We start from the raw sequence: 19,738 nt of genomic DNA on the forward strand, positions 1-19,738 counted from the left end.
TGAAGGCCTAGCTCATATATGATCTCCTTATCAGCCATCCATCCAAATTGAAGTGCATGGTAAAAAGTTCTAAACTTCTTTTCATCAAAGGGGCGTTCCTCCATAGGCTCCTTCCCCTTTCATCTTTTAGAGCTTGATGATGCCATGAATGATTTTTGAAAAGTGAAAGTGTTGAGGTGAGTGATGAGTGGTGAAATTCGGTTGGGTTTGGATAGGATGTAGCTTGGAGAGTTGTACTTCGAGAGTGAGAAATTTGAAGAAATGGTTGTTGGAATGTGAAGGAAAGTACGGACTAGGAATCACTTATATAGGAAAGTGATGAGTGAATGAAAGGTGTGGATTGATGGGGTGGTTGTGTGATGGACGGATGGGGTTTAGCATGGGATGAGCACAAGGATGATCAACTTTATGATGGTGTTGGTTCAGTTTCCAAGCTTGTTCTTCTTCCAATGTTGCATGGCAACAATTCCCAATGCAATCCCCTTGGAGACACGTATACAGTCCTCTCCTTTTGGGGTAGCCGAACCCTTGAATTGTCCCATTAATCCTCCTACAAAATAAAAGAAAAAAAAATAAAATTGTGGGAAGTGGCGGCAAACTTTAAAAAAAAACAAGAAAGAGTAACTACTTTTTAAAATTTTTATTGTTAACTACTAAATGCTATTCACAAATGTAAACCAACTAACTAATTAAATTTCCATATATGCAAACTTGGTGACATCAAACTTAGTTTGTGGCAATATGGTGTAAGATGATTTGTTCAAGGTGCTAAGAGTTACATGCTATGAGTTGCATTCATGTCCTCTTAGTGTGCCTTGAACACCAAACTTGTTCTTCACTATATGTTGCATAAAAGGATTTATTCAAGGATATGTCAAAGTTGATTTGCGATCCATGAACCCTGCTTTATTAACTAATTTAAAAGCATGTAAAACATGGGTTGCCTCCCATGAAGCACTTCTTTAGCGTCACTAGCTTGACGTTCTTCCTTTGTCATGGTGGTTGGTAATGCTTCAGATCTTCCCCTCTTGCAGTAAACCTACATCCATTGGCTTCATCAATGATCTCTACATGTTCTAAGGAGAGAACTTTGCTGATGGTGATCCCTTAGGTAACTGAGATGGGATGGTGGGGAGATGAGGTGGGATATCTAGGAAGTAAGCTGAGAACACTTTATCCCCTTGAGAGAAATCTTCTATAGGGATCTTTTTGTTCCTCTATCTCCTTGGTATCTTCTTCTTTGTTTCTTTTGCTGTTATCCTGCTCTTTGTGGTCTCTTTTCTTAGGGGGATTTTGTTGCTGGTCCCATATGATTCTGGTGGTTTTGGCTCCACTTGAGTTTCCTTTAGCTGTGACAGCTGCTGATTATTTTGTTCATCACCCAAAGGAATTCCTGAGTGTACAGCTTGTGCCTCAATGCTTATTTCTCCCACCATTGCTCTGTCATGCTCTGTCCTTAGTTCCTTGCCTTCCTGACTTGCTTCTTGTGAGGGTTTGAAGACATTGAAGGTGAGTTGTTCATCATGTACCCTCAGTATTAGCTCTCCTCGCTCCACATCTATGAGCGCTCTGGCTGTAGCTAAGAATGGTCTTCCCAATATGATTGGGTGAAGATGACTTTCTTCCATTTCCAGTATGACAAAGTCTGTGGGAAAGAAGTAGTTCCCAACCTTCACCAGCACGTTTTCAACCACTGCTATTGCTTGTTTTTGAGTTTTGTCCGCCAGCCTGATGACTACGTCTGTGGGCATCAGCTCATTGATTTGCAGCCTCTTCATAAGGGATAAAGGCATTAAGTTGATGCTGGCTCCCAGATCACAGAGTTCTTTATCAAACATTGTTTCTCCTATGGTACAGGGGATGTGAAAACTCCCTGGGTCCTTCCTTTTTGTAGGCAGCTCTGGTTGAATGAGAGCACTGCACTCCTTATTCATCACTATGGTTTGTCCTCCCTTGAGTGAGCTTTTTCTGGTCAGCAGCTCCTTCATGTACTTAATGTATGAGGGCATTTGTTGGAGGGCCTTGATGAATGGTATGTTTACATGGAGAGATGCAAATATGTCAAGAAACTTTGAGTATATTCTCTTCTCTACACCACCATCGAGTAATTGGGGAAAGGGTGCATAGAGTCTCAGCAGCTCCTTCTGTGTAATTGTGGTTTCTTGATGATTCTCTTCCTGCTTTCTTGCCGATGTATCTTTGATAAACCACTATTTCATGGTTTATCTTGTGCTCAATTGAGTGGTTTTTATCAACTCTTTACCCACTTATTCATACTATTTGCATGGTTTTACATTTACCTTCCTAATTATGTGCTTTGATTGAAAACATGCTTCTTTGGACTTATAATTGCTAATATTAATCCTTTCTTATCACCATTAGATGCCTTGATATGTGTGTTAAGTGATTTTAGAGATTACAGGGCAAGAATGGCTCAGAGGATGGAAAGGAAGCATGCAAAAGTGGAAGGAATACAAGAAGTTGGAGAAATTGCTAAGCTGTCCAGCCTGACCTCTTCGCACTCAAACGGCTATAACTTTAGCTACAGAGGTCCAAACGACGCGGTTCTAGTTGCATTGGAAAGCTAACATCCGGGACTTCGATTTGATATATAATATGCCATAGCTGCCTTGACTCTAGGTGACGCGACCGCGTGCTCTATGCGGCCGCGTCGCAGTGACAAAAATCAGCGTGTTTGAATTCGCAACCAGCGAATTCTGGGCTGTTTCTGACCCAGTTCTCGGCCCAGAAAACACAGATTAGAGGCTATAAAGTAGAGAGATTGTATCCATTCAAAAAACAAGCTTTCACATTCACAATTTTAGGATTTAGATGTAGTTTCTAGAGAGAGAGGTTCTCTTCTCTCTCTTAGGATTAGGATTTAGGACTTCTCTTAGTTTTAGGAGTGACTCTCAATCCCAGGTTCAATGTTTATTTTATTTATTTCTCCAAATTAATTTATGAATGTCCATGTCAGATTTAAGTTCTTTTGTGAATGCAATTCGAAGTATTTTCAGATTTAATTTTGCTTTGCTTCATTTATAAATGCTTTTAATTTAATTTAGATATTTTCCCTTTTTGGCTTTGGTTAATTAATTGGTGACGCTTGAGTTATCAAACTCATTGTTGATTGAAAATTAGAATTCTTCAAGAATTAATTCGAGTTCCACTAACTCTAACTTTTCCAAGGAAAGACTAGGACTTGAGGAATCAGAATTAATTCATCCACTTAACTTACCTTCATAGTTAGAGGTTAACAAAATGGGAGAAAAATCCAATTTTCATCAAAATTGATAAGGATAACTAGGATAGGACTTCCAGTTCTAATACCTTGCCAAGAGTTTATTTTTTGTTGTTATTATTTTATTTCCTCTGCCATTGCTATTCTTACTTTTTACCTTGATCCAAAACCCCAAAACATACCTTTGCATAACCAATAATAAGAACACCTCTCTGCAATTCCTTGAAAAGACGACCCGAGGTTAAATACTTTGGTTATCAATTTCAAAGGGGTTTGTTACTTGTGACAACCAAAACGTTTGTAAGAAAGGACTTTTGAAGGTTTAGAAACTATACTTGCAACGAGGATTTATCCGCAAATTTCTAGACCACACAAAAGTTCCTCTCTTCAATCTTCAGGTTGTTCTGATGGTTTATTCGGCTCTTCCTCAGTCTCCTTATCACTTATAGTAACCATCTTACAATCTTACCATCTGACTCTCTTTGCTTCACCTCTCGGATTTTTCTCTGTGTCACTTGGGAAGCTATCGGTAGGTTTGGGAATCTTCTCAGATAGGTATCCCACCTGAAATTCCAGCCTCTTGATGGTGTCTCCCTGATTCTTGATATTGGCTCGCACCTCCTCTTTGAACACCTCGTTATCTTGAATCTCCTTGCATATGCCTTCAAGTAGAGTCTCAATCCTTGATAGTTTTTCTTCCGATGATGGAGAGTTGAGATTGGAAGGATGAGAAGGGCCATTTTGACTTTGGTATGGATGTTGAGAAGTGTTGTTGGGTGGGTATTGGTATGACCTCTGTGTTGAGTGTTGGTGAGTTGCATTATTGTTGGGGTTATGGCGTCTCTGATCTTGGCCTTGGTCTTGTTGATTTCCCCACCCAAAGTTTGGGTGGTTCCTCCAACCAGGATTATACATTTTGGAGTATGGGTCATGATTCTGCCTAGGTGAATTCCCAATCTAGTTGGCTTATTCCTGATCACACTCTGCTTCTTCATTCACCCCTTCTTGGGTTGCTGCTGAAGCGGTGATTGTTGCTACTTGATTCCTCTCCATCTTCTTGGTGAGGTCAGATAATTCCTTGGTAATCTTCTTGTTTTGAGCTAGCAGTACATCCACATTGTTCAGCTCCATCACTCCTCTAGTATTGCCTCTTTCAGAAGCATAGAAGTAGTCATTCTCTGCTACAGTCTCAATGACATCTATGGCTTCTTCAATGGTCTTCTTCTTGTTCAGAGATCCCCCGGATGAGTGGTCTACTGCCTTCTTTGATTCATACAAAAGGCCTTCATAGAAAATGTGCAACTGCACCCATTCATTGAACATATCTGGCGGGCATCTTCTTGTCAAGTATTTAAACCTCTCCCATGCTTCATATAGAGTCTCACCATCCTGCTGCCTGAATGTTTGTACCTCAGCTCTCAACCTGTTGATCCGTTGAGGAGGATAGAATCTTGCCAAGAACTTGTTCACCACATCTTTCCAGGTTGCTAAACTCTCCTTTGGAAAGGATTCCAGCCATTTAGATGCCTTGTCCTTGAGTGAGAAGGGAAACAGAAGTAGTCTATAAGTGTCAGGATGAACACCATTAGACTTCACAGTATTGCATATCCTCAGGAAGGTGGTTAGATGTTGATTGGGGTCTTCTTGGACACTTCCTCCGAATGAACAATTGTTCTGAACAAGGGTGATGAGCTGTGGCTTTAGTTTAAAGTTGTTGGCACGTATGGTTGGCCTTTGGATGCTACTCCCACAGTTTCCTGGGTTTGGGTTGATGTAAGAACCCAGAACTCTTCTCTCTTGTCCAGCCTGATGCGCTGGACCTTCTCTGCCATAGTTGTGAGCCTCTTCTTCATGATGGTTCTCCATATTCTCCTCCATGTCTGGTTCAAAGTACTCTTCCTCTTCCTCAGCACCAACTACTCTCTTTCCTCTTGTTTCCCTCCTTAATCTAAGGAAGGTCCTCTCAGGTTCAGAATTAAAGGAAGTTGAAGCCCCGCTTCTTCTACCTGTCATACAACCAACAAAGCAAAAGCAAGAGAGATAGATGCAGACAGAAATTTCTACAGAAATGCTGTTAGTGTGAGTGTTGTAATATATCAAACAGTTAGTGGGTTAGTGACTGAATTCTAAACAACTAAGAAAATGGGTAGGGGAAAGGGACGAAAATAGCTAAACAGAAAGTAAATTACTCAAATGAACTTAAATCAAACAAAATAAAAACAAATGCTCAATCTAGTTATCCACCAATTTAATCATTGTTGATACAAAATCAATCCCTGGCAACGGCGCCATAAACTTGATGCACGGAAACTTGTTTCTCAACAAATTTCCTTCGGCAAGTATACCGAATTGTCGTCAAGTAAAAACTCACAGTAGAGTGAGGTCGAATCCCATAGGGATTGATTGGTCAAGAAACTTTAATTGTAAGACTGTTCTAGTTGAGCTAAGCAGAAAGTGAGTTGAGAATTGTAGGAAATTAAATGGCGGGAAAGTAAATAGCAGAAAATAAATGACGGAAAGTAAATTGCAGAATCTTAAATGGGGAAGGAAAGTTTAGCATGAAAGTAAATGACATAAAGTAAAGAGAATAGGTAAGATCAGAAATGGGAAATTCATTGGGCTTAGGAGATGTTGCATTCTCCGGATCAAGTTCATTTTCATCTCTTCCTCAATCAATGCATTCATTGATCTCCTTGGCAATCTTAAGTGATTGAATTCCAATTCCTTGGTAATTCAATCTCTCAAATCAGATCAATAGCCAATTCCTTGGTCTAATTGCTCATGAGAAGAGATGAAGTGTGGTCACTGATTATACCACATGTATTTCCAAATCAAAGTATTGGGAGAATTATATGTCACCATTTCCTCCCAAACCCCAATTTGGTCCAACATGAGAAAATATTTCTAGCATGATCTCTTCATCCCTTTTCCAAGGTTCAGAAGAGATCCAAGTATGAATAGCTTCTTTTCCAAGATAACTACTCAATTGGATGAAGATTGAAAGCTTTCTAGTAAAATCAAGAGAAAAGATAGAAGAAGAATAATGAAAACTATTATTGATCCATCAAATTACAACAGAGCTCCCTAACCCAATGAAAGGGGTTTAGTTGTTCATAGCTCTGGGAAATGAAAGCAAAGATGGAGAGTACATTCTAAAAGTTAAACTAGAAGTGTAGAGAAAGTAAAATACAGAGAGTAATTCTAATAATGCCCAAAAGCTCCTTTTTCTAGTTCAAAGCTCTCCCTATTTATACTACTCTTCTGATCTTCTAGTTGATTCTTCAAGTCTTGGATATGGGCCTTTGGATCTTGAGTTGAAGCAGTTATCTTCTCCAGTGGGCTCAGCTTTACTTGCAGAGAGAGTGTGAAGTAGGCAGGGACTTTAGCTTAGGGCGTTAGTGGTGTTAACGTTAAGTGAAAATGTGGGGTTGAGAACGTTAATGACAATCACCTTATTTACTAACGTTCCTAACCCAAAGTTGTCCACGTTAACTCCAACGTTAGTGGCACTAACATGACCACTAATGCTGACCCTTGACCCTTCGCAAACGTTACTGGGGTTTACCTTTTTCAATAACGTTCAGAGTACCCCCTTTCTCCCTACGTTAGAGTTCATGTTAGAATAGTTAACGTGGTCTTTAACGTAGGCTTGCCAAATCTTCGAGAGCGTTATTGACACTTACCTTTGTCACTAACGCTTCAGAACACCCCTACTTCCCACGTTAGAGTTCACGTTAACTAGGATAACGTGACTTCTAACGTGGTATTGATAGCCATCTCCAACGTTAGTGACAAAGGTGAGTGTCACTAACATTGGCTCATCATCCCTCTTCTCTACGTTAGCTTCCATGTTAATGTAATTAACGTGGCAACTAACGTGGCTCAATCCAACGTTAGTGACAAAGGTGAGTGTCACTAACGTTGGTGATTTTTGCTCCCTCCACGTTAGAGTCCACGTTAACTAGGTTAACGTGGCTTTTAACGTAGCCAATATGGGCTTAGTCCAATGTTAGTGACAAAGGTGAGTGTCACTAACGTTGGCATCATCTTCTTCTTCCACGTTAGAGCTCACGTTAACTAAGTTAACATGGCTCTTAACGTGGCCAATTGCCCCTTTTGGAACGTTAGTGACACTTACTTTTACCACTAACGTTGGAGTTCTACTTCTCTTCCACGTTAGCTTCCACGTTAACATAGTTAACGTGGCAACTAACGTGGGCTATGATGGCTTACGAAGGCGCTATTGGCAATCACTTTTCTCATTAACGTTGCAAGCTAGCCTTCATTCCACGTTAGTGGTTACGTTAGCTAGACTAACATGGCTACTAACGTGGTTCTTCCTTGCTTCCTTTATCCTGAAATCAAGCAATAAAGTGCATCAAAGCTCTGATCCAAGTTATGAGACATGCATCATTCAATTTGTCCTTTAATTCATGCATAATTCTCACGAAATCATGTAAAATTCACAATGTTTGCTTGAATCAAGATGTAAGTGATTATTTACCCAAAACTTGCTTATTTCCTAAGAAAATGCATGAAACTACCTTAAAACCATAAAGAAAAGGTCAGTGAAACTGGCCAAAATGCCCTGGCATCAGATACACATCCGGTGAGGGTTCGATCGCTCAATTACATGCTTCCACTCATAATCATCTTTTCTTGCAAGTTTGTAAAATCTTTCAACGATTCAATCCAATTGTGAGTTTGCGTCAACTGCTATGGCTTTAGCCTTTATGCTTATATATGTATTCTTAGAAGTTGACTTATTTTGACCAAGTAGTTGCATTCATGTAGATAGATTGCATATAGATAGGTTGCATGTAGTTAGTTTGCATTGAATAAATGTTGATACGCTTTGCTTCTTTCTTGATTTTAGCATGAGGACATGCTTAGTTTAAGTGTGGGGAGATTTGATAAACCCCGATTTCGTGGTTTATCTTGTGCTTATTTTAGGGGATTTTACCACCTTATCCCACATTTATTCAATGAAATAGCATGGTTTTGTAATTCTCCCTTGAATTGTGCTCAAGTGTAAAAACATGCTTTTTAGGCCCTTAAATTGGTGATTTTAACTCACTTTAATTCCATTCGATGCCTTGATGTGTTTGTTGAGTGATTTTAGGTTCATAAGGCAAGTATTGGATGGAAAAAATGAGGAGGAAAGCATACAAAGTGGAGAATGCATGAGGAAACAAGAATTGGGAATGCATCGATGGGCGCACACACGTACAAGGTGCGCACGTGCAGAAGTGATTTCACATAGAGACGCGCACGCGTACATGCCGTGTACGCGCGGATGAAGAAACAGCCAATCGACGCGCACGCGCGCATGGCGTGTACGCGCCAGTACCAACACGTGACTCACTTAAAGGCCAAACGCTGTGGCGATTTCTGAGCTGCCCAGGCCCAAATCCAACTTGTTTCTGAGTGTATTTCATGCAGAATTGAAGTCCAAGCAAAGGGGGAGCAATTGTTTGAAGTGTTAGCATCATGTAGAGTAGTTTCTAGAGAGAGAAGCTCCCTATTCTCTCTAGAATTAGGCTAGGTTAGGTTAATCTCTTCTAGATCTAGGTTCAATCTCATGTTTTCATCTTATTTCCTTTATGAATTCTTGCTTCTACCCTTTTATTCTCATGGTTTGTAGTGTTAATTTCCCTCTTTGCTCTCTTTTGTGATGATGAACTCATGTTAGATTTGGTTTATTTTTAATGCAATTTGATGTTGATGTTTCTTTCATTGATGAATTAAGTTGTTGATTTACTCTCCTTGCAATTGGTAGTTATTAGATTTTATTATTCTTGCATATTTACCATGCTTTCATTTATTACCCACCAAGTGTTTGACAAAATGCTTGGTTGGGCTTTAGAGTAGACTTTGAGCATTCTTGGCTTGGAAAGAGTAATTAGGCAATCCTGAGTCATGAAAACCCAACCTATGTTGGTAATCTAGAATTGTTAGTTAATATCATTTCCATTGACTCTAATCTCTTGCTAATCCAATTAGTGAGTTGATCAGGACATTTGGATTGAGATTAGCTAGTCTTGTTAGACTTTCTCTCATGGAAGATAACCTATATCTTCTTCCATCATTGGGGATGACGTAATAAGATAAATTCTTGTTAATTATTGTTATTAGTGACTAGGATAGAAGGCCTATGATCTCAATTTTCTTGCCATGAATGTCTCTCTTTATTAATTGTTTTTCTTTATTTTGCTTTCTTTAATTGCTTGATTGATTTACTTTTCTTGCCATTTATTTTCTGCCCCTTATAATCAAACCCCCTTGTTCCTTCATAGCCAATAAGCATACACTTCATTGCAATTCCTTGTGAGACGATCCGGAGTCTAAATACTTCGGTTAATTCTTATTTGGGGTTTGTTCTTTGTGATAACCAAAATTTTTTATGTGGGAATTGTTTGTTGGTTTAGAAATATGCTTACAACGAAGTTTTTATTCCTAGAAGAGAAATTCTAGACCATCGAGCAATTTCTCATTCATCAGGAGCTTCTCTCTCTAGAAACTAAGAGAAAAGCATAATAAAAGCTAAACCTAATTGCCCCACTTCATTCAGCTTTCCTTTGGCCTGATATAGCTCCAGAAATGAGTTAGACTGGGTTCTGGAGGCCCAAAAATTACCCCCAGCGATTTCCATTAATGAGTTGACGTAACTCGGGTCACGCGTACGCGTGGGTCACTGATGAGCGGATAATTTATACGCTTTTTGGCATTGTTTTTACATAGTTTTTTCGTATGATTTAGTTAGTTTTTAGTATATTTTTATTGGTTTTTAATTAAAAATCACATTTCTGGACTTTACTATGAGTTTGTGTGTTTTTTTGTGATTTCAAGTATTTTTTGGCTGAAAAAGAGGGACTTGAGCAAAAATCAGATTCAGAGGCTGAAGAAGGACTGCAGATGCTGTTGGATTCTGACCTCCCTGTACTCAAAGTGGATTTTCTGGAGCTATAGGAATCTAAATAGCTCGCTCTCAATTGCATTGGAAAGTAGACATCTAGCGCTTTCCAGAAATATATAATAGTCCATACTTTGCCCGAGTTTAGATGACGCAAACTGGCGTTCAATGCCAGCTTCCTGCTCTATTCTAAAGTTAAACGCCAGAAACAGGTTGCAAAGTGGAGTTAAACGCCAGAAACAGGTTATAAACCGGCGTTCAACTCCAAGAGAAGCCTCTACACGTGTAAAGCTCAATGCTCAGCCCAAGCACACACCAAGTGGGCCCCGGAAGTGGATTTCTGCATCATTTACTCATTTCTGTAAACCCTAGTAACTAGTTTAGTATAAATAGGATTTTTTACTATTGTATTTACATCTTTTGGACCATCTTCGGATCTATCTTTGGATTAACTTTTGATCCTTTGATCACGTTTTGGGGGCTGGCCATTCGGCCATGCCTAGACCTTGTTCTTATGTATTTTCAACGGTAGAGTTTCTACACACCATAGATTAAGGTGTGGAGCTCTACTATTCCTTGAGTATTAATGCAGAGTATTATTGTTTTTCTATTCAATTCAAGCTTATTCATATTCTAAGATATTTATTTGCACCCAAGAACATGATGAATGTGATGATTATGTGACGCTCATCACCATTCTCACCCATGAACGCGTGCCTGACAACAACTTCCGTTCTACATGAAGACAAGACAGAATCAGTATCTCTTAGATATCTAATACAGGGGACCGAGTCTGAGATATTAGAGTTTTCGTGGTATAAGTTAGAACCCATGGATGGCCATTCCTGAGATCCGGAAAGTCTAAACCTTGTATGTGGTATTCCGAGTAGGATCTGGGAAGGGATGGCTGTGACGAGCTTCAAACTCACGAGTGCTGGGCGTAGTGACAGACGCAAAAGGATAGTAAATCCTATTCCAGTATGATCGAGAACCGACAGATGATTAGCCATGCAGTGACAGCGCATTGGACCATTTTCACAAAGAGGACGGGATGTAGCCATTGACAATGGTGATGCCTAACATACAGCTTGGCATGGAAGGGAGTAGGAATGATTGGATGAAGACAGCAGGAAAGTAGAGGTTCAGGAGGAACGAAAACATCTCTATACGCTTATCTGAAATTCTCACCAATGAATTACATAAGTACCTCTATCTTTATTTTATGTTTTATTTATCTTTTAATTATTAAAACTCTGTAACCATTTGAATCCGCCTGACTGAGATTTACAAGGTGACCATAGCTTGCTTCAAGCCGACAATCTCCGTGGGATCGACCCTTACTCACGTAAGGTTTTTTACTTAGACGACCCAGTGCACTTGCTAGTTAGTTGTGCGAAGTTGTGACAAAGTGTGATTCACGTTTGAGAGCACCAAGTCTTTGGCGCCATTGTTGATGATCGCAATTTCGTGCACCAAGTTTTTGGCGCCGTTACCGGGGATTGTTCGAGTTTGGACAACTGACGGTTCATCTTGTTGCTCAGATTAGGTAATTTTATTTTAATTTTAAGCTTTTTGTTTTTATTCTTTTATTTTCGAAAAAAATTTTCCAAAAAAAAAAATTTTTAAATAAATATTTTCAAAAAAAAATTATTCTATGGCTTCAGAATTTTTAAGAATGAATTCTAGAGTTTCAAGAGATATGTTGAATCCTGGCTGGCTGTTAAGCCATGTCTAATCTTTTGGACTGAGGTTTCACTTATACTTAAGAGAAGAGCTTCTTTGTCTTTCTTAGCAAATTGGCTGTTGAATGTAATGTTCTGCTGAAGCTTGACTGGCCATTAGCCATGTCTAGTTTTTTGGACCGGAGCTTTCACTGAAAGTTTGGCTGGCTAGTAAGCCATGTCTAATTCCTGGACCGGAGCTTTAGACTAACATTGCAAGATTCCTAGAATTCTCATTAAAAATTTTGAAAACTCATTAAAAATTTTGAAATCCTTATTTTTATTTTTCCAATTAATTTTCGAAAAAATTACAAAAAAATTTATAAAATTATAAAATAAAAAATAATTTGATGTTTCTTGTTTGAGTCTTGTGTTAAATTTTAAGTTTGGTGTCAATTGCATGTTTTTTAAAATTTGTGCATTTTTTGAAAACTCATGCATGGTGTTCCTCATAATCTTCAAGTTGTTCTTGATGATTTGCCTTGTTTGATCTTTGCATTTTTATGTTTTGTGTCTTTTCTTGTTTTTCATATGCATTTTCAATTTGTTAGTGTCTAAAGTTTGAAAATTTTTAAGTTTGGTGTCTTGCATGTTTTTCTTTTTTTAAAAATTTTCAAAAATAAGTTCTTGGTGTTCATCTTGACATTCAAAGTGTTCTTGATGTTCATCTTGACATTCAAAGTGTTCTTGCATGCATTATGTGTTTTGATTCATAATTTTCATGTTTTGGATCTTTTTATTATTTTTCTCTTTCATCATTAAAAATTAAAAAATCAAAAAAAATATCTTTCCCTTTTTCTTCTCATAAAATTCAAAAATTTGAGTTGACTTTTTCAAAAATTTTTAAAATCTAGTTATCTCTTATGAGTCAAATCAAATTTTCAATTTAAAAATTATATCTTTTTCAAATCTTTCTCATTTTTTCTTTCATATTTTCGAAAATTTCAAATTGATTTTCAAAATCTTTTTCTTATTTTTGTTTCATATTTTCGAAATCATTACTAGCATTTAAATTCAAAAATTTTTAAGTTTGTTACTTGCCTATTAAGAAAGGTTCAATCTTTAAATTTTAAATCATATCTTTTTGTTTCTTGTTAGTCAAGTAATCAACTTTAATTTTCAAAATCAAATCTTTTTAAATTTCTTTTTCAAATCTTTTTCAAAATAAATTTCAATCACATCTTCAAAATCAATTTCAAAATCTTTTCTAACTTCTTATCATTTCAAAATTGATTTTCAAATCTTTTTCAATTAATCTTATCTTTTTGTTTGATTCTTATCTTTTTCAAAACTACCTAACTAATTTTCTCTCTCTAATTTTCGAAAACTCCTTCCCCCTTTTTCAAAATTCTTTTTAATTAACTAATTGTTTTAAATTTTAATTTAATTTTATTTCTCTTTTTAATTTTCGAATTCTAATTAATATTTAAAATAAAAATAAAAATATTTTTATTTTATTTTAATTAATTGTCGAATTTTTCTCTTTTCCTTCTTCTATTCTTCTCTTTACTTACATAAGGAATCTCTATACTGTGACATAGAGGATTCCATATTTTCTTTTCTGTTTTCTTCTTTTTCATATGAGCAGGAACAAGGATAAGAACATTCTTATTAAGGCTGATCCTGAACCTGAAAGGACTCTAAAGAGGAAGCTAAGGGAAGCTAAAGCACAACTCTCTGGAGAAAATCTGACAGAAATTTTCGAAAAAGAAGGAGACATGGCCGAAAATAATAACAATGCAAGGAAGATGCTTGGGGACTTTACTGCACCAAATTCCAACTTACATGGAAGAAGCATCTCAATCCTTGCCATTGGAGCAAACAATTTTGAGCTGAAACCTCAATTAGTTTCTCTGATGCAACAGAACAGCAAGTTTCATGGACTTCCATCAGAAGATCCTTTTCAGTTCTTAACTGAATTCTTGTAAATCTGTGATACTGTTAAGACCAATGGGGTTGATTCCGAGGTCTACAGGCTTATGCTTTTCCCGTTTGCTATAAGAGACAAAGCTAGAATATGGTTGGACTCTCAACCTAAAGACAGCCTGAACTCTTGGGATAAGCTGGTCACGGCTTTCTTCGCCAAGTTCTTTCCTCCTCAAACAGAAAGAAGGTGAGTCCCTCTATGAAGCTTGGGAGAGATACAAAGAACTGACCAAAAAATATCCTTCTGACATGCTTTCAAAATGGACCATCCTGGATATATTCTATGATGGTCTGTCTGAATTATCTAAAATGTCATTGGACCATTCTGCAGGTGGATCCATTCACCTAAAGAAAATGCCTGCAGAAGCTCAAGAACTCATTGACATGGTTGCAAATAACCAGTTCATGTACACCTCTAAAAGGAATCCTGTGAGTAATGGGACGCCTATGAGAAAGGGAGTTCTTGAAATTGATACTCTGAATGCCATATTGGCTCAGAATAAAATATTGACTCAGCAAGTCAATATGATCTCTCAGAGTCTGAATGGATTGAAGGAATCATCCAACAGTTCTATAGAGGCATCTTCTGAAGAAGAAGCTTATGATCCTAAGAACCCTGCAATAGCAGAGGTGAATTACATGGGTGAACCCTATGGAAACACCTATAATCCCTCATGGAGAAATCATCCAAATTTCTCATGGAAGGATCAACAAAAGCCTCAACAAGGCTTTAATAATGGTGGAAGAAACAGGTTTAGCAATAGTAAACCTTTTCCATCATCCACTCAGCAACAGACAGAGAATTCTGAGCAGAACCCATCTAGCTTAGCAAATATAGTCTCTGATCTATCTAAGGCCACTGTGAGTTTCATGAATGAAACAAGGTCCTCCAATAGAAATTTGGAAGCACAAGTGGGCCAGCTGAGTAAAAGGGTCACTGAAACTCCTCCTAGTACTCTCCCAAGCAATACAGAAGAAAATCCAAAGAGAGAGTGCAAGGCCATTGATTTGACCATCATGGCCGAACCTACAAGGGAGGAGAAGGACGTGAATCCTAGTGAGAAAGACCTCCTGGAACGTTCAGTGACCAATAAGGAGTTTCCCTTTGAGGAACCAAAGGAATCTGAGGCTCATCTAGAGACTATAGAGATTCCATTGAACCTCCTTCTGCCCTTCATGAGCTCTGATGAGTATTCTTCTTCTGAAGAGAATAAAGACGTTACTGAAGAAAAAGTTGCTAAGTACCTTGGTGCAATCATGAAGCTGAATGCTAAATTATTTGGTAATGAGACTTGGGAAGATGAACCTCCCTTGCTCACCAATGAACTGAATGCATTGGATAGGCAGAAATTACCTCAAAAGAAACAGGATCCTGGCAAATTCTTAATACCCTGTACCATAGGCACCATGACCTTTGAGAAGGCTCTGTGTGACCTGGGGTCAGGAATAAACTTAATGCCACTCTCTGTAATGGAGAAACTTGGGATCTTTGAGGTGCAAGCTGCCAGAATCTCATTAGAGATGGCAGACAACTCAAGAAAACAGGCTTATGGACAAGTAGAGGACGTGTTAGTAAAGGTTGAAGGCACATCCCTGCTGATTTCATAATCCTAAGCACTAGGAAGGATGAGGATGAATCCATCATCCTTGGAAGACCCTTCCTAGCCACAGCAAGAGTTGTGATTGATGTGGACAGAGGAGAGTTGGTCCTTCAACTGAATGAGGATAACCTTGTGTTTAAGACTCAAGGATCTCCTTCTGTAACCATGGAGAGGAAGAATGAAAAGCTTCTCTCACTGCAGAGTGAACCAAAGCTCCCATAGTCAAACTCTAAGTTTGGTGTTGGGAACCCACAACCAAACTCTAAGTTTGGTGTTGAACCCCCACATTCAAACTCTAAGTTTGGTGTTGGGAGGTTCCAACCTTGCTCTGATTATCTGTGAGGCTCTATGAGAGCTCACTGTCAAGCTATTGACATTGAAGAAGCGCTTGTTGGGAGGCAACCCAATATTATTTAATTATATTTATTTTTATTTTTATTTTTATTTCGTGTTTTATTAGGTTGATGATCATGTAGAGTCAAAAAAACTACTGAAAAATCAAAAACAGAATGAAAAGCAGAATTAAAAACAGCACACCCTGGAGGAGGAGCATTCTGGCGTTTAAACGCCAGAAACAAGCATCTACCTGGCGTTTAACGCCAGAAACAAGCACCAAGCTGGCATTTAACGCCAGAAACAAGCATCTACCTGGCGTTTAACGCCAGAAACAGGCTACATTTGGGCGTTTAACACCAAAAACAGACAGCAGTCTGGCGTTAAATGCCAGGATTACACAGCAAGGGCGTTTTACACGCCTAATTGGAGCAGGGATGTTAAGTCCTTGACCCCTTAGGATCTGTGGACCCCACAGGATCCCCACATACCTTCTTCTCTCCTTTTCACACATTTTCATAACTCTCTTCCCCAAATAACTTCCACCAATCTCCTCCATTACTCCTCCAAAACCATCATACAACCCACCTACACCCACCCACTCAAATTCAACGCATCACTCCTTCCTTCTCACACATCACAACCACCTAAAACCCCCTTGGCCTTGTACATATTCTCCCTCCATCTCCTCTATTTTCTTCTTCTTCTACTACTTTTTTCTTTTTTGCTCGGGGATGAGCAAACTTTCTAAGTTTGGTATGGTAAAAGCGTTGCTTTTTGTTTTTCCATAACCATTTATGACACCTAAGGCCAGAGAAACCTCTAGAAAGAGGAAAGGGAAGGCAAAAGCTTCCACTTATGAGTCATAGAAGATGGCGAGATTCATCTCAAAAGCTCATCACTAAGAAAAGGATAGAGCAAACAAGAGATCATGGACCTCAACAAGAGTATGAGGAAATTCCTCACCATGAAGTCCCTGAGATACCTCAGGAGATGCACTTTCCTCCACAGAACTATTGGGAGCAAATCAACACCTCCCTAGGAGAATTAAGTTCCAACATGGGACAACTAAGAGTGGAGCATCAAGAGCACTCCATCATCCTTCATGAAATAAGAGAATATCAAAGAGCTATGAGGGAGTAACAACAAAGGCAAGGAAGAGACATAGAGGAGCTTAAAAGCACCATTGGTTCTTCAAGAAGAGGAAGACGCCACCCTCACTAAGGTGGACTCATTTCTTAATCTTCTTGTCTATTTATTTTACTATTTTTCGATTTTTGAGCTTTATGTTTTATTTATGTTTGTGTCTTTACTACATGATCACTAGTGTCTAAGTGTCTATGCCTTAAAGTTGTGAATGTCCTATGAATTCATCACCTTTCTTAAATGAAAAATGTTTTAATTACAAAAGAAAAAGAAGTACATGATTTCGAATTCATCCTTGAAACTAGTTTAAATATTTTGATGTGGTGACAATACTTTCTGTTCTCTGAATGAATGCTTGAACAGTGCATATGTCTTTTGAAATTGTTGTTTATGAATGTTAAATATATTGGCTCTTGAAAGAATGATAAAAAAGGAGACATGTTATTTGATAATCTGAAAAATCATAAAAATGATTCTTGAAGCAAGAAAAAGTATTGAAGAACAAAGCTTGCAGAAAAAAAAGAGAAGAAAAAAATGGCAAAAAAAAAGAAAGAAAAAGAAAAAGTAAGCAGAAAAAGCCAAAAGCTCTTTAAACCAAAAGGAAAGAGCAAAAAGCCAATAACCCTTAAAACCAAAAGGCAAGGGTAATAAAAAGGATCCAAGGCTTTGAGCATTAATGGATAGGAGGGCCTAAAGGAATAAAATCCTGGCCTAAGCGGCTAAACCAAGCTGTCCCTAACCATGTGCTTGTGGCGTGAAGGTGTCAAGTGAAAACTTGAGACTGAGCGGTTAAAGTTGAGGTCCAAAGCAAAAAAAAAAGAGTGTGCTTAAGAACCCTGGACACCTCTAATTGAGGACTTTAGCAAAGCTGAGTCACAATCTGAAAAGGTTCACCCAATTATGTGTCTGTGGCATTTATGTATCCGGTGGTAATATTGGAAAACAAAGTGCTTAGGGCCACGGCCAAGACTCATAAAGTAGCTGTGTTCAAGAATCAACATACTGAACTAGGAGAATCAATAACACTATCTGAATTCTAAGTTCCTATAGATGCCAATCATTCTGACTTCAATGGAAAAAGTGAGATGCCAAAACTATTCAAGAGGCAAAAAGCTACTAGTCCTGCTCATCTGATTGGATCTAAGTTTCATTGATATTTTGGAATTTATAGTATATTCTCTTCTTTTTATCCTATTTGATTTTCAATTGCTTGGGGACAAGCAACAATTTAAGTTTGGTGTTGTGATGAGCGGATAATTTATACGCTTTTTGGCATTATTTTTACATAGTTTTTAGTATGATTTAGTTAGTTTTTAGTATATTTTTATTAGTTTTTAATTAAAAACCACATTTCTGGACTTTACTATGAGTTTGTGTGTTTTTCAGTGATTTCAGGCATTTTCAGAGACTGAAGAAGGACTGCAGATGCTGTTCGATTCTGACCTCCCTGCACTCCAAATGGCACGCTCTCAATTGTGTTGAAAAGTAGACATCCAGGGCTTTCCAGCAATATATAATATTCTATACGTTGGCTGAGTTTAGACGACACAAACTGGCGTTCAACGCCAGCTTCCTGCCCTATTCTAGAGTTAAACGCCAGAAACAGGTTGCAAAGTGGAGTTAAACGCCAGAAACAGGTTACAAACTGGCGTTCAACTCCAAGAGAAGCCTCTACACGTGTAAAGCTCAATGTTCAGCCCAAGCACACACCAAGTGGGCCCCGGAAGTGGATTTCTGCATTATTTACTCATTTCTGTAAACCCTAGTAACTAGTTTAGTATAAATAGGACTTTTTACTATTGTATTTACATCTTTTGGACCATCTTTGGATCTATCTTTGGATTAACTTTTGATCCTTTGATCACGTTTTGAGGGCTGGCCATTCGGCCATGCCTAGACCTTGTTCTTATGTATTTTCAACGGTAGAGTTTCTACACACCATAGATTAAAGTGTGGAGCTCTGCTGTTCCTTGAGTATTAATGCAAAGTACTATTGTTTTTTTATTAAATTCAAGCTTATTCCTATTTTAAGATATTCATTCGCATCCAAGAACATGATGAATGTGATGATTATGTGACGCTCATCACCATTCTCACCTATGAATGCATGCCTGACAACCACTGCCGTTATACATGAAGACGAGACAGAATGAGTATCTCTTAGATATCTAATACAGGGGACCGAGTCCGAGATATTAGAGTCTTCGTGGTACATGTTAGAACCCATGGATGGCCATTCCTGAGATCTGAAAAGTCTAAACCTTGTCTGTGGTATTCCAAGTAGGATCTGGGAAGGGATGGCTGTGACGAGCTTCAAACTCGCGAGTGCTGGGCGTAGTGACAGATGCAAAAGGATAGTAAATCCTATTCCAGTATGATCGAGAACCGACAGATGATTAGCCATGCAATGACGATGCATATTACCATTTTCACAGAGAGGACGGGATGTAGCCATTGACAACGGTGATGCCCAACATACAGCTTGCCATGGAAGGGAGTAGGAATGATTGGATGAAGACAGCAGGAAAGCAGAGGTTCAAGAGGAACGAAAGCATCTCTATACGCTTATCTGAAATTCTCACCAATGAATTACATAAGTATCTCTATCTTTATTTTACGTTTTATTTATCTTTTAATTATTAAAACTCTATAACCATTTGAATCTGCCTGACTGAGATTTACAAGGTGACCATAGCTTGCTTCAAGCCGACAATCTCCGTGGGATCGACCCTTACTCACGTAAGGTTTATTACTTGGACGACCCAGTGCACCTGCTGGTTTGTTGTGCGAAGTTGTGACAAAGTGTTATTCACGTTTGAGAGTACCAAGTCTTTGGCGCCATTGTTGATGATCGCAA

General features: G+C 38.3%; 1 non-coding gene across 1 annotated transcript; it reads left to right on the forward strand.

Moving 5' to 3' along the window:
* The first annotated feature begins 4,559 nt into the window (after positions 1-4,559).
* Positions 4,560-4,666, forward strand: LOC148577524 (small nucleolar RNA R71). The gene has a single exon (XR_015904252.1). It is a non-coding gene; the product is annotated as a small nucleolar RNA R71 (small nucleolar RNA).
* The last annotated feature ends 15,072 nt before the right edge of the window (positions 4,667-19,738 follow it).

This window comes from Arachis ipaensis, chromosome B1 (genome assembly GCF_059453495.1).
Source record: "Arachis ipaensis isolate K30076 ecotype BB chromosome B1, ASM5945349v1, whole genome shotgun sequence".
Classification (NCBI taxonomy): Eukaryota; Viridiplantae; Streptophyta; class Magnoliopsida; order Fabales; family Fabaceae; genus Arachis; species Arachis ipaensis.